At 41.9% G+C, this 12,716-nt stretch overlaps 1 pseudogene; it reads right to left on the bottom strand.

Moving 5' to 3' along the window:
• The window catches only part of LOC115207187 (protein SHQ1 homolog), a 57,491-nt pseudogene that overhangs the window by 29,868 nt on the left and 14,907 nt on the right, over window positions 1-12,716 (bottom strand).

Below are 12,716 nucleotides of genomic sequence, written 5' to 3'. Positions count from 1 at the left end.
GTCTGAATGGTTAGGAGGCTTGTTAACAGCTACGCCAACCCTGTCTGAATGGTTAGGAGGCTTGTTAACAGCTACGCCAACCCTGTGAATGGTTAGGAGGCTTGTTAACAGCTACGCCAACCCTGTATGAATGGTTAGGAGGCTTGTTAACAGCTACGCCAACCCTGTGAATGGTTAGGAGGCTTGTTAACAGCTACGCCAACCCTGTCTGAACGGTTAAGAGGCCGGTTAACAGCTACGCTAACCCTGTCTGAACGGTTAGGAGGCTTGTTAACAGCTACGCCAACCCTGTCTGAACGGTTAGGAGGCTTGTTAACAGCTACGCCAACCCTGTGAATGGTTAGGAGGCTTGTTAACAGCTACGCCAACCCTGTCTGAATGGTTAGGAGGCTTGTTAACAGCTACGCCAACCCTGTCTGAATGGTTAGGAGGCTTGTTAACAGCTACGCCAACCCTGTCTGAATGGTTAGGAGGCTTGTTAACAGCAACGCCAACCCTGTCTGAACGGTTAAGAGGCTGGTTAACAGCTACGCCAACCCTGTCTGAATGGTTAGGAGGCTTGTTAACAGCTACGCCAACCCTGTCTGAATGGTTAGGAGGCTTGTTAACAGCTATGCCAACCCTGTCTGAACGGTTAAGAGGCCGGTTAACAGCTACGCTAACCCTGTCTGAATGGTTAGGAGGCTTGTTAACAGCTACGCCAACCCTGTCTGAATGGTTAGGAGGCTGGTTAACAGCTACGCCAACCCTGTCTGAATGGTTAGGAGGTTGGTTAACCCTTTACGCTCGTAGGAATTGGCCTATATGGACAGGGATAAACTGAAATGTTTCTTACAGAAGAAATATGAAATGCATAACCATGGTAGCAATTGAAAGAGAACAGTTTGGAGATAATGGGAAATTGTGAGGACACAACAGTTCACCTGCCACAAGACTGAATCCAAAACATAACACTTAATTTTATGTGCACTTCACATTTATTGTAATTTGCTGCATTTGTTGATAACAAAATCTGAAAATACTCTGGATACATTCAGTAACATGATAAGACTATTCCTGAAGAATGTGGAGTAGGTGCAACATAAAATAACAAAAATTACAACGTTTAAGTGAGAGGTCTAACTGGTGTCTAAAAGTGGCCACACACCTCTTCAAAGTGTGTACAGTTCCTAAGCAATTTCAATGTACTTTTATGACTCAAAGAAGTCTTCAACTATAAAGTTATTTTCAAGCTCTCCTAGCTGTGCCGTTGAGTAACTAGAACAAGCACACTTTTAGTTGGTTAGTTTGGAACACAACTCTGCATCACACGATTACTGTTGTTGTTTACACAATCCAAAAACGGTCCATTATTGTTAGGTATGCGTAACTGGCTGTAAGGGAGTCAGGCGCAGGAGAGCAGAAGTTGGGTAGCAAAAGGAGCCTTTTATTTCGGCGAACAAGCACACGGCACTAAGAACACTAAACACAATATGGGTTGACATAACCCAGCGCAAACCAGTTTAGTGTGTACATACACGAAACAACAAACAATTCCACACAAAGACATGAGGGGAACAGAGGGTTAAATACACAACACTTAATGAGGGAAATGAGAACCAGGTGTGTAGGAAAACAAGACAAAACAAATGGAAAATGAAAAGTGGATCAACGATGGCTAGAAGACCGGTGACGCCGACCGCCGAACGCCGCCCGAAAAAGGAGAGGAACCGACTTCGGTGGAAGTCGTGACAATTATAAATCGCAATCTGGGTCAAGCGGGCATGATTTCAAAGCTTGTTCTATTGCCAACATGACTAGCTAAGTAATAAAATATTATCTTACAGTGTTAGGCTTTCACAAGGTAATTCAGAGAAACAGATAGTAATTTTGTTGCGCATAGAAAGGAGACATGAGTGCATTCAGGTGGGTGTGCTGGCAAACTTTCGTTACAATAAACAAACCAAGGGTGTGACACCATGTCATCTTGTAACTGTACATCAAACATAGTGTTCTGAAATGTTGACACTCTAAGACATGAGTTTTATGATTTGGAAATGCACATTTGGACTCAGGGGTGTTTAGCTGGCTAGTATGACATCAAAGTCTAATACTTAAAACACATAGTCCTCTTCATTTACAGCCTTTACCTCATTCAGACAAGAAATGTGCATAAGTTGCCCAATTACTGCAGGGATCATACAATTTTTTTCCATGACTTTTAACCAATGCTGGAAGGCTGCTCTCTGATCCCATGTACCATTTCTTGTCATTGTGCAAGGCACTTAACCCCCCACAAAATAGAATAGCTGTTAGGCAACTGTATAAAACACATGTGGTCAACCCTCAGTCTGGAGAGCTACTGGGTGTGCAGGCTTTTGATCAAGCTCTGCTCAAACACATCAGAGCCAGTTTATCAAGGTCCGGTTAAGCAGGTCATTTCGAAAATGTGGTGTTTTAGAAGGGGACTGGAATAAAAGCCTGCACAACCATTAGCTCTCCCGGAGGATGGTTGACCACCCTGATGTATATACAAAATTAAAACCAAACACGTTTTATGCCTTTTTAAATAATTTGCACATTCAATATATTAAAATATCAAATGGCTATGGTATGCTACAAATCTTTTTATTCAGCTGAAGCAACCCCACACATTTTCTTCAGGAAACATACTTTTTTCAAGTTAGTCATACCTATCTTAGCTACGGTAGCTAACTTTAGTGTTTACTTTGCAGGCTGACCAGCATCTATTGAGTTGCAACGTCCCAAATAATGGATGCCCAAATACACTGGAAGTATTTACAAAACAAATTTTGAAGCTACATAATCCAAAAGAAAGGCTACATCAAATATTTTCCCCTGTTCATGATTCAAATTATTATTTTGATTTACATGATTCCATTCACTGCAATTAAACCGAATCTCAACTAATACAATGGCGAAGTGAATCGTTAATTTCGTCAAAAATAATCTGTTAAATTAATCATATGAATAGTTCAAAAAGTAAATCAACTTCGTATGGCCTTATTCGCGATTGTTGGTGGAAAGTTTTTGAGGACATTTCATGACGAAAACATTAATACATGATAACAATAGCTAAACAGTTTAGGGCTGTCCCCGACTAAAAAATGTTTGGTTGACCAAGAGTTGTCTGTTTTTTCGACCAATCGATTGGTTGACATTTTTTTACTTGTATTTTTCCATATACACACACCCTATGTTTGAATAAAATATATGTAGACTTCTGAGCTTGTGTAATGCTTTAAGTACTACAATTAAAAATTAAGACACAAATTACTGAAGGAGCCAGAGATCAATATAGACTAACCAGAAGAAATAAACCTGTTCCCTACCCCACTCTCCTCTGCCTTTACACTCTTGAAGTTGACGGAAATAGGCTACACCAATGGTCTGCAATCTTTTCCATTTGGAGTGTCAAGTTATCGTACAATTTCTACTGATCTGCGTGCCAGTTATGATTTTCATATGCACATTTTCGTGCAACAGTTTAATTTCATGTATAATAAAGTCTTCATATCTACTAAATCAATGGTTAATCAAAATTCTATCTAAATGAAAATGTTACAAATCTAAAAGTAACTTCTATTGCCATTGGCAAAATGTAAAAATAGCCTACATAGCGGCAACAAATAAAAACCTTGCAGCCCGCCAGTAGAAAATGTATTGATTAAAATATATATCCTATAAATCACATAGGCTACGCATGGCCTGTCTGCAAAGAACTTGAAACATTGTATCAACTATTAACTTAGTCTGGCTGAAGCTTGTGCTAGCAAACTTGCAACATTGTCTAAAATATTCTGGGCCCTCAGAGTTTCCTGTGCCAGTGAGCTCCTGACAGACAGACACAGCTGTAAGCTATTTGAGCAAGGGATAAGAAGTAATCAGATAGGTCTTTTTCATGACGTTTCCACTGGATCAGAGCATGACTTTTTTTTCCCCTTCCCTGCTGAGTGGACTATTGTCATTCTCAATGGATGTAAAAAACAGATTTTGTTTACTTGCTGTTTGAGGCGAACGCAAAACTCCTTTCAGAAGTTACACAGTGATGGAGAGTTAAGACAATCAGAAAAAGTATCAGATCCACAGATGGCCACATTTATAAGCCTACATTTGCGCGAGATTGACAGCAGCACTCTAAACAAACGGTAATGAATAAATTGACAACTTCTTAATGGAATGAAATTAACCAAAACTTCTCACAAGTACAGGCTAGGTTGTGCGCTCTGCAAAACGTGTCCACTTGTACAACGAGAATGGTAAGACTGTAATAATAATAATAATATATTGAATGCATTAACAGAAATCACCGTAACCAAACAAACATTGTAGATGATAAATTCTGGTAATTAACGATAAATGTACTACTGGTGATACTGGTGTGCGGTCTCCGCAATGGATTAGTCCACTCAGACAGGCATGAATCAGACGTGTCTCATGTGCCATAACATTTTTTTTATATATTTGCCACTGCTGGATCAAAAAAATCTTGGTCGACCAACAGCCTAACAACCAACCAAACAATCAACCAGTCGACTAAATGGGGTCAGGCCTAAAACAGTTACTAGAGGGTACAAGATACACTGAGTATACAAAACATTAAGAACACCTGCTCTTTTCAGGTGATAGACTGACCAGGTGAATCCAGGTGAAAGCTATGATCCCTTATTGATGTAACTTGTTAAATTCACTTCAAATCAGTGTAATTGAAGTGGAGGAAGCAAGTTAAATAATTATAAATATTTTTAAACCTTGAGACAATGGAGACATTGTGATTGTGTGTCCTTCAGAGGGTGAATGGGCAAGACAAAAGTTTTAAGTGTCTTTGAACAAGGTATGGTAGTAGGTGCCAGGCGCACTGGTTTGTGTCAAGAACAGCAACGCTGTTGGGTTTTTCATGCTCAACAGTTTCCCATGTGTATCAAGAATCATCCACTACCCAAAGGACATCCAGCCAACTTGACACAACTGTGGGAAGCATTGGTGTCAACATGAACCAGCACCCTCTTGAACACTTTGACACCTTGTAGAGACCATTCCCCAACAAATTCAGGCTGTTCTGAGGGCAAAAGGGAGTTCAACTCAATATTAGGAAGGTGTTAGTAATGTTTGCTATACTCAGTTTATGATTTCAACTGGCTACCTAGTTAGTCTGTTCTCAATCATATTTTATAGGCTAAGCATACCTGCTGCTGCAATGTCTGACTGTCTCTCCTTGAGCAACAGCTGTCTCGCACACATGCAGGTGATGCGCGCAAACACAGACGTGCTAAAGTGTCATTCCAATCCTGGCTGATATGTAGATTTGTATTTGATTGATCAAATATTTAAAAACTGTGCCTAAAGAAATTACAATAACAGAAATTATTTAATTAATTTCCATTACTTTTCCCAAACTTTTCGGACTATATCATTTTCCAAAACGTTTCCAGACCTGGAAAACACAAATTTTTAAATTCCATTACTTTTCCAGGACTTTCATAACCGTAAAAACCCTACAGGAGGGATTGTGGCAACCTCTTGTCGTGCGGTACTCAATTTCAGAACGGCTGTCAGTCAAAACCCATACAGCGCTGTGAAGCACAGAGCCAGAGCTACGAGTGTAAAGGGTTAACGGCTACACCAACCCTGTCTGTCCGGGTAAGAGGCTGTTTAACAGCTAGCAGATGGAGGGGGGGGGGGAGAAGGGTGAGAGTTAGACGGGACTGAGGACAAGAATAAAAGGGAAAGACAAAAAAGGGGAAACAGTGAAAAGATTGAGAGAAATGGAGAAAAGAGAGATAGAAAGGGAGGGGATAGTTAAATACATAGAGAAACTGGAAAAGAGAGAGAGCAATACTAAGGGAGGGGATAGTTAAATAGAGAAATGGGAAAAGAGAGAGAGATCTAGAAAGGGAGGGGATAGTTAAATAGAGAGACGGGAAAAGAGACTTGGTAAAGTAGAGGGTTAGAGAGAGAGAATGAGGAAGAGAGTGGATGAAAGAGAGTGAGTGACAGAGCGGCTGAGAGACAGAGTGGATGAGCGACAGAGTGGATGAGAGATGGGGTCCCGTCAGTCTCTCCCAGGCAGACAGCTCTACTGATGAGGGCTTTCAGGCAGCTGCAGGATGTCATTAGATTACCACTTCCTCCATTATCACCATTATGGCCAAACTGCTATCTCTCAGGCGTCCGATTACCAGCCCTCACTGTCAGGTTCACAGGGAAAGGTTTAAGATAAGCCGCACACACACGTCCTTCTTCGTCCTCTGGTGCCTTCACACACACACGCCATCGATCAGGGAGCAGACGGCCACCTCGTCTGTTTGCCAGTTGGGGAAACACACCTGGGCTTGTTCACAGCCCCGGGGCACACCCTAATACTCCTATTGTACCTACACTCTGATGCACTCAAGCCACACATGCACACACACACTGGTCTAAGAGAAACCAATCTGTCATCATAGCTTTAACCTGGCTGCCTCTTCTTCTCCTAAAACAATGCGCTACCAGTGTACCAGTAGGAGATGACAATCAGTGGATATATACAGTGCCTTCGGAAAGTACTCAGACTCCTTGACTTTTTTCAAAATGTTTTACGTTATAGCCATATTCTAAAATGGATTACATTTTTTACAAACTCAGCAATCCACACACAATGCACCATAATGACAAAACAAAAAAGGTTTTTAGAAATTTTAGCAAATGTATTCAAAATAAAACACTGATATACTTTATTTACATCATTCTTCAGGGTAGGGTCTATTTTTCTCCACTTCCTGTCTGACTGACGTGCCCAATAATTGGTACCATTGGATAGAAAACACTTTGAAGTTTGTAGAAATGTTAAAATAATGTATGAGACTATAACACAATTGATATGGTAGGAGAAAATCCAAAGAAAAACTAACCAGAATTATTTTTATTTTCTTTGAGAGCCCATGCTCTTACAATGGAAAGCTATGGGGCATATGCAATTCCAGCTCCCAGATTGCAATTCCTATTGCGTCCACTAGATGTCAACAGTCTTTGTTCAAGGTTTCAGACTTGTTTATTCCCAAACGAGGAAGAATTTTGAGTTTTAGTACTGGGAGTCAGAGTTGGAAATCAGTGTGTGCGCGCATGACGAAGAGGACACGCACCTGCTAATTTTACTTTCCTATTGAACATACTTCTTTCCGTATGAAATATTATAGTTTAATTACATTTTAGGGTACATGAGTTTAAGAGTAGCTTTTGGATTCCTTTCTCTGCATGTTGAACGAGTGGATTACTCAAATCGATGGCGCCAACTAAACAGACTTTTTGGGATATAAAGAAAGATTTTATCTAACAAACCGACCATGCATGTTGTAGCTGGGACCCGTTGGATTGCAAATCAGAGGAAGATTTTCAAAAAGTAAGATAATATTATTTATTTTTTTAACCCCCTTTTTCTCCCCAATTTCATGGTATCCAATTGTTAGTAGTTACTGTCTTGTCTCATCACTGCAACTCCCGTACGGACTCGGGAGAGGCGAAGGTTGAGAGCCATGCGTCCTCCGAAACACAACCCAACCAAGCCGCACTGCTTCTTAACACAGCGCGCATCCAACCCGGAAGCCAGCCGCACCAATCTGTTGGCGGAAACACCAGAAACCTAGCGACCTGGTCAGCGTGCACTGCGCCCGGCCCGCCACAGGAGTCACTAGTGCGCGATGAGACAAGGATATCCCTGCCGGCCAAACCCTCCCTAACCCGGACGACGCTAGGCCAATTGTGCCCCGTCCTATGGGCCTCCCGGTCGCGGCCGGCTGCGACAGAGCCTGGGCTCGAACCCAGAGTATCTGGTGGCACAGCTAGTACTGCGATGCAGTGCCTTAGACCACTGTGCCACCCGGGAGGCAAGTAAGTGAATATTTAATCGCTATTTGTGATTTTATGAAGCCTGTGCTGGTCGAAAAATATTTTGATGTGGGACGCCATCTTCAAACAATCGCATGGCATACTTTCGCTGTAAAGCCTATTGTAAATCGGACAATGCAGTTAGATTAACAAGAATTTAAGCTTCTTAAGACACTTGTATGTACCTAGATGTTTAATATCCATAATTTTTATGATTATTTATTTGAATTGCGCGCCTTCCAATTTCACCAGAAGTTGTCGACAGGTGTCGTTTGGAACCACCAAGTTTGGAACCAGTTTGGAACCACCAAGACTCTTCCTAGAGCTGGCGGCCGGCCAAACTGAGCAATAGTGGGAGAAGGGCCTTGGTCAGGGAGGTGAGCAAGAACCCGATGGTCACTCTGACAGAGCTCCAGAGCTCCTCTGTGGAGATGGGAGAACCTTCCAGAAGGACAACCATCTCTGCAGCACTCCACAAATCAGGTCTTTATGGTAGAGTGGCCAGACGGAAGACACTCCTCAGTAAAAGGCACATGACAGCCCACTTGGAGTTTGCCTAAATGCACCTAAAGACTCTCAGACCATGAGAAACAAGATTCTCTGGTCTGATGAAACCAAGATTGAACTTTTTGGCCTGAATGCCAAGCGTCACGTCTGGAGGAAACCTGGCACCATCCCTACGGTGAAGCACAGTGGTGGCAGCATCATGCTGTGGGGATGTTTTTCAGCGGCAGGGACTGGGAGACTAGTCAGGATCGAGGCAAAGATGAACGGAGCAAAGAACAGAGAGATCCTTGATGAAAACCTGCTCCAGAGCGCTCAGGACCTCAGACTGGGGCAAAGATTCACATTCAAACAGGACAACGACCCTAAGTACACAGCCAAGACAACGCAGGTGTGGCTTTGGGACAAGTCTCTGAATGTCCCTTTGCAGAGTTCATTTTTCCAAGGTAATGTACAGAACAGAGGCGTTTGTCCAGCTTATACCACAATTGCCAAAGAAAGCAATATGAAATCACAAATTTACTGGTAGAAATACTTTTTTGTTTGTTCTTACTTTCTAATCTTCATACTTCATAAATTCATACTTTCTAATCTTTTGGTTGCTAGAGACACGACCCAGTCGTTCGTTCAATTATGTCTTTGCAAAAACAAATCAATGCTAGTTAGCTAAGTTTTTCCTTTTTGGACCTGCGTTTACAATGTATCCAATTTCAGTTTGTGCGGTTGTTGGTTTATCTTTCTGTAACTTTGTAGCTGGTACGGTCTGCATGTGTAGGCGCATATTATTGCAAGGTGTCCCGATATCTTTTCCAAATGTCCCATTATCTGGTTTTAATGTCCATTCTAGAATGCCCTTATAGCCAATCAGAAACAAGTATTAAACAATGCTGTAGTATAATCAATGATAATTACGGACTGCCCCCCTAATTCTACCTCAAGCCAGCAGAGAGTGCCACTGAGTTTTCCGATGGTCCACGGTGATTCAACCTACATTGAGAGATCAGAGGTCAATGTCTACACAGACTTCAGAGAATCAAGGTGTCAAACACACAACATGTGTCTACAACACGCAAGGACGCTATGATACCAAGAACAGGCAGATCCAGGTCACACACTCTTAAACACTCAGTCTCCAGTGTCCATTATAAATACTTTATTTTAGATGAACACAATCTCTGGAAAAGTCTACTTTGTTCCAGATTCTCTATGGAGTATCTGGCCATAACACCCCAGATGTTAATAGAGCGTTCATAGATTACTTCACAGGTAGCTGTCTAAAGTATGTGTTCATGGCAGTACTAAGAATTACAGCTCTGGGTCTGACCCAATTCTGTACAGTACCAGTCAAAAGTTTGGACACACCTACTCATTCAAGGGTTTTTCCTTCTTTATTTTTTTACTATTTTCTACATTGTAGAATAATAGTGAAGACAACAAAACTATGAAATAACACATATGGAATCATGTTGTAACCAAAAAAGTATTAAACAAATCTAAATATATTTTAGATTCTTCAAAGTAGCCACCATCATATATTTTGATACATTGAATGTTAATATTGTGAACCTATGTTATAAATGTTTTACCTCCTGTTTCCTCCTGCCCCTATATATAGGACCTTCCACCCCCACCTGTTATATGGATGCCTGATGAAGACCTAAAGGTCAAAACGTTATGTCATGACGTGGCCCTCTTTGGGTATAGCAAGTGCCTTCCCCCGCTCTCCCTCTTACACCCAGGTTCTGTTATCTCAGGTCGTAAATTCCTGGAGGAGACGCTCTCCCTCATGCAGTATAGAGAGAGAAAGGTTCACAGTAGAACAAAGGAACTTCTTCTACCTCACAGAATTTGAGAACTGAACAATATCCATGTTTTGGAGAATGTGTAAACGGTCGGTGGAGAATCCGAGAGACCGAGAGACAATACAGCCACATTACCATAACTCTGTTTATACAAGTCTCCATCATGAAATTTGCATCTAATTATTGTATAAAATGAATGAGTAAAGATGAAACTATTTGTGAAATGATGTAATGTGATTTTAAACTGTTTAATGAAAGAGAATCCAATTCCCTTTCAAATTTAACTAAGTCATTGGCCCGCCCCATGAGCACAGACATTGATCTGGTGTCATGAGACAGCCCTTTTCTGCTGTTCCGAATATAAACCCCATCTGGAGAAGCCCACTGCAGACCAAGTGTACATCGATTACCGAGAGGGCTAAGGTTTGAGTAGAGACCATGCATTCCTCGGTTGTTGAATTCCTAACCAAACCACGTGGAACATTGGCTACACTGGTGGAAATGGTTCAACTCTGAGACTATCGATACCGACAGAATAAGAGCAAATCTTCCATACTAATTACTAGTTTGCAGCTAGAATTTATGTCGACTGAATGCGAAGACCGACAACCGCCGAAACCACTATTCTATAAGAACATTTCTGAATGGGACTCTATAGTATCCATTCTAACAAGGAAAGACTTCATGGGAGAGAGAGAGAAGTTCAGATGAACTTTCCAACAGAAAGACGGACGATTCCAACAGAGATCATGACGACACACTGAGCGTAAATATATATATTGATTGCAATTATTCCCGAATGAGTGAGCGTTCATGTGCAAAGGATTAGTATTTCAATTGTTATAATTATCAACTGTGTAGTGTCTTTTGTCTTTCGCGCCCTTCTCAGTCCCTTTGTCTACCAAGCCGCCATACCGGTTTAGCCCACTAGGGCACATCCCCTATCATTTCCTTGTAACCATATCTACTTTGTTTGTTTATGCATTTCTGTGATTATTTAGTTAGTTAGTAAATAAACGATTAGGACAATTGATGTATGGATGATTCATAGTGAAGGCTGGGTTCGTGCAGATAACCAACAATTTATGATGTTTGGAATGAGACTAACTTGAGGTAAAGAATAATTCATTAATTAGAAGACTAATTGATCAGATATTAAAATATATGAAAAGTTATATTAGGAAAATTATAACTTTGTAATCTGAAGATTTTTCTTGGTGCCCCGACTTCCTAGTTAATTACATTTACATGATTAGTTTAATCACGTAATAATAATTACAGAGAATTGATTTGATAAAATAACAGTCTTCACTTTAATGATGCCAAAGACACAACAGTTAATATAAATAAACATCACCTGGGAGCATGAGCAGCAGTGTGCAGAATTTCCTTTCTGTTTTCCTAACCAGACAATCTCTCATAGTAGACCTTTACTCTCTTATGTCTACCTCCATCTGTGCCGCAAAGGACTGTAGTAGGGGTTAGTGACATTAAGACAACATTGAGCTCTCAAAATCCCTACAGGATATTGGTGTAAGCCCATGTTAAAGCTTTGACATGGTGGAGGATGAAGAGATTTGCCACTCAAGTCCAACTGCAATGTGACGATCTCTTGTCAGTCGTTGACTCACATTGTGCTCTCCCTCTGTAGTGCGCACTTCGTAGCAGTATGCTAGGATGATGTCCACCAGGCTGAGCCACACCTGGACACAGGCCTTCTTGTCCAGGAAGTAGGAACGGTTGGTGAACTTCCTCAGTTGCTCTTTCTCATCATCAGTGAAGGACACTGCTGCAAAACAACAGTCCACACTTACACTCACTGGGTTTTACACAGGCCTAATCATCCTGACCTGTTTTACAAATGCATTCATTTGGAAGCCCATGTCCTGTAGTGTGGGAGGAGAACACTACTATGTTGTCAGTTCATTTGGAGAGAATCAAGTCCCTAATGAGTTTCTTCCTCAGTAACTGATCAAGATACCCTTCGACCCAAATTATATTGGTAAAGTTTTATCTGCAACTTTCAGTGCTGAAAATCAAGCTGAAAATCTGCAAGAACAGACTCAAGTCAGCACTTTCTCTGCAGCTTATGGAACAGCTGAAAGCAATCCTTCCCTTTGCCTGTTGTGTGGGGTGCAAGTGGGGAGGGGGGACAGCCCCTATGTTGAGCCCCTGATGTGAGAGGGGCGCTGGGTGTGTGGGCTAGCGCGCAGGCACGCAGAGACCCACACACCGCAGCAGCAGTTTCAAATGATCCTCTTGGCTGCACTGGGCTCTTGGCTCTGCTGGGAACTGGATTCCTGCTGCATTACGTCAGGGCTTAGATCCCTGCAGACAGTACCGGAGTCCCTCGCCAGTGCAGCTGCAGCATCCCAGCCTGGCCAAGCAGAGCACACACACCTCCCCCCCACCACACCTCCCCTACCGCCCGGGAGATCAGCCAGGACCCTGGGGAGAAACTCTGTGCCCCACTAACCCACATCCAGCTGTCTGCCTCAGTGTAGAAAACACACACTGACCTGGTCCATTTAAATGATCAGGGAAAAG

Source organism: Salmo trutta, chromosome 14, assembly GCF_901001165.1.
Source record: "Salmo trutta chromosome 14, fSalTru1.1, whole genome shotgun sequence".
NCBI classification, from domain to species: domain Eukaryota; kingdom Metazoa; phylum Chordata; class Actinopteri; order Salmoniformes; family Salmonidae; genus Salmo; species Salmo trutta.
Note: the sequence above shows the minus strand (reverse complement) of the source record. Positions and strands in the feature narration are given on the sequence as shown.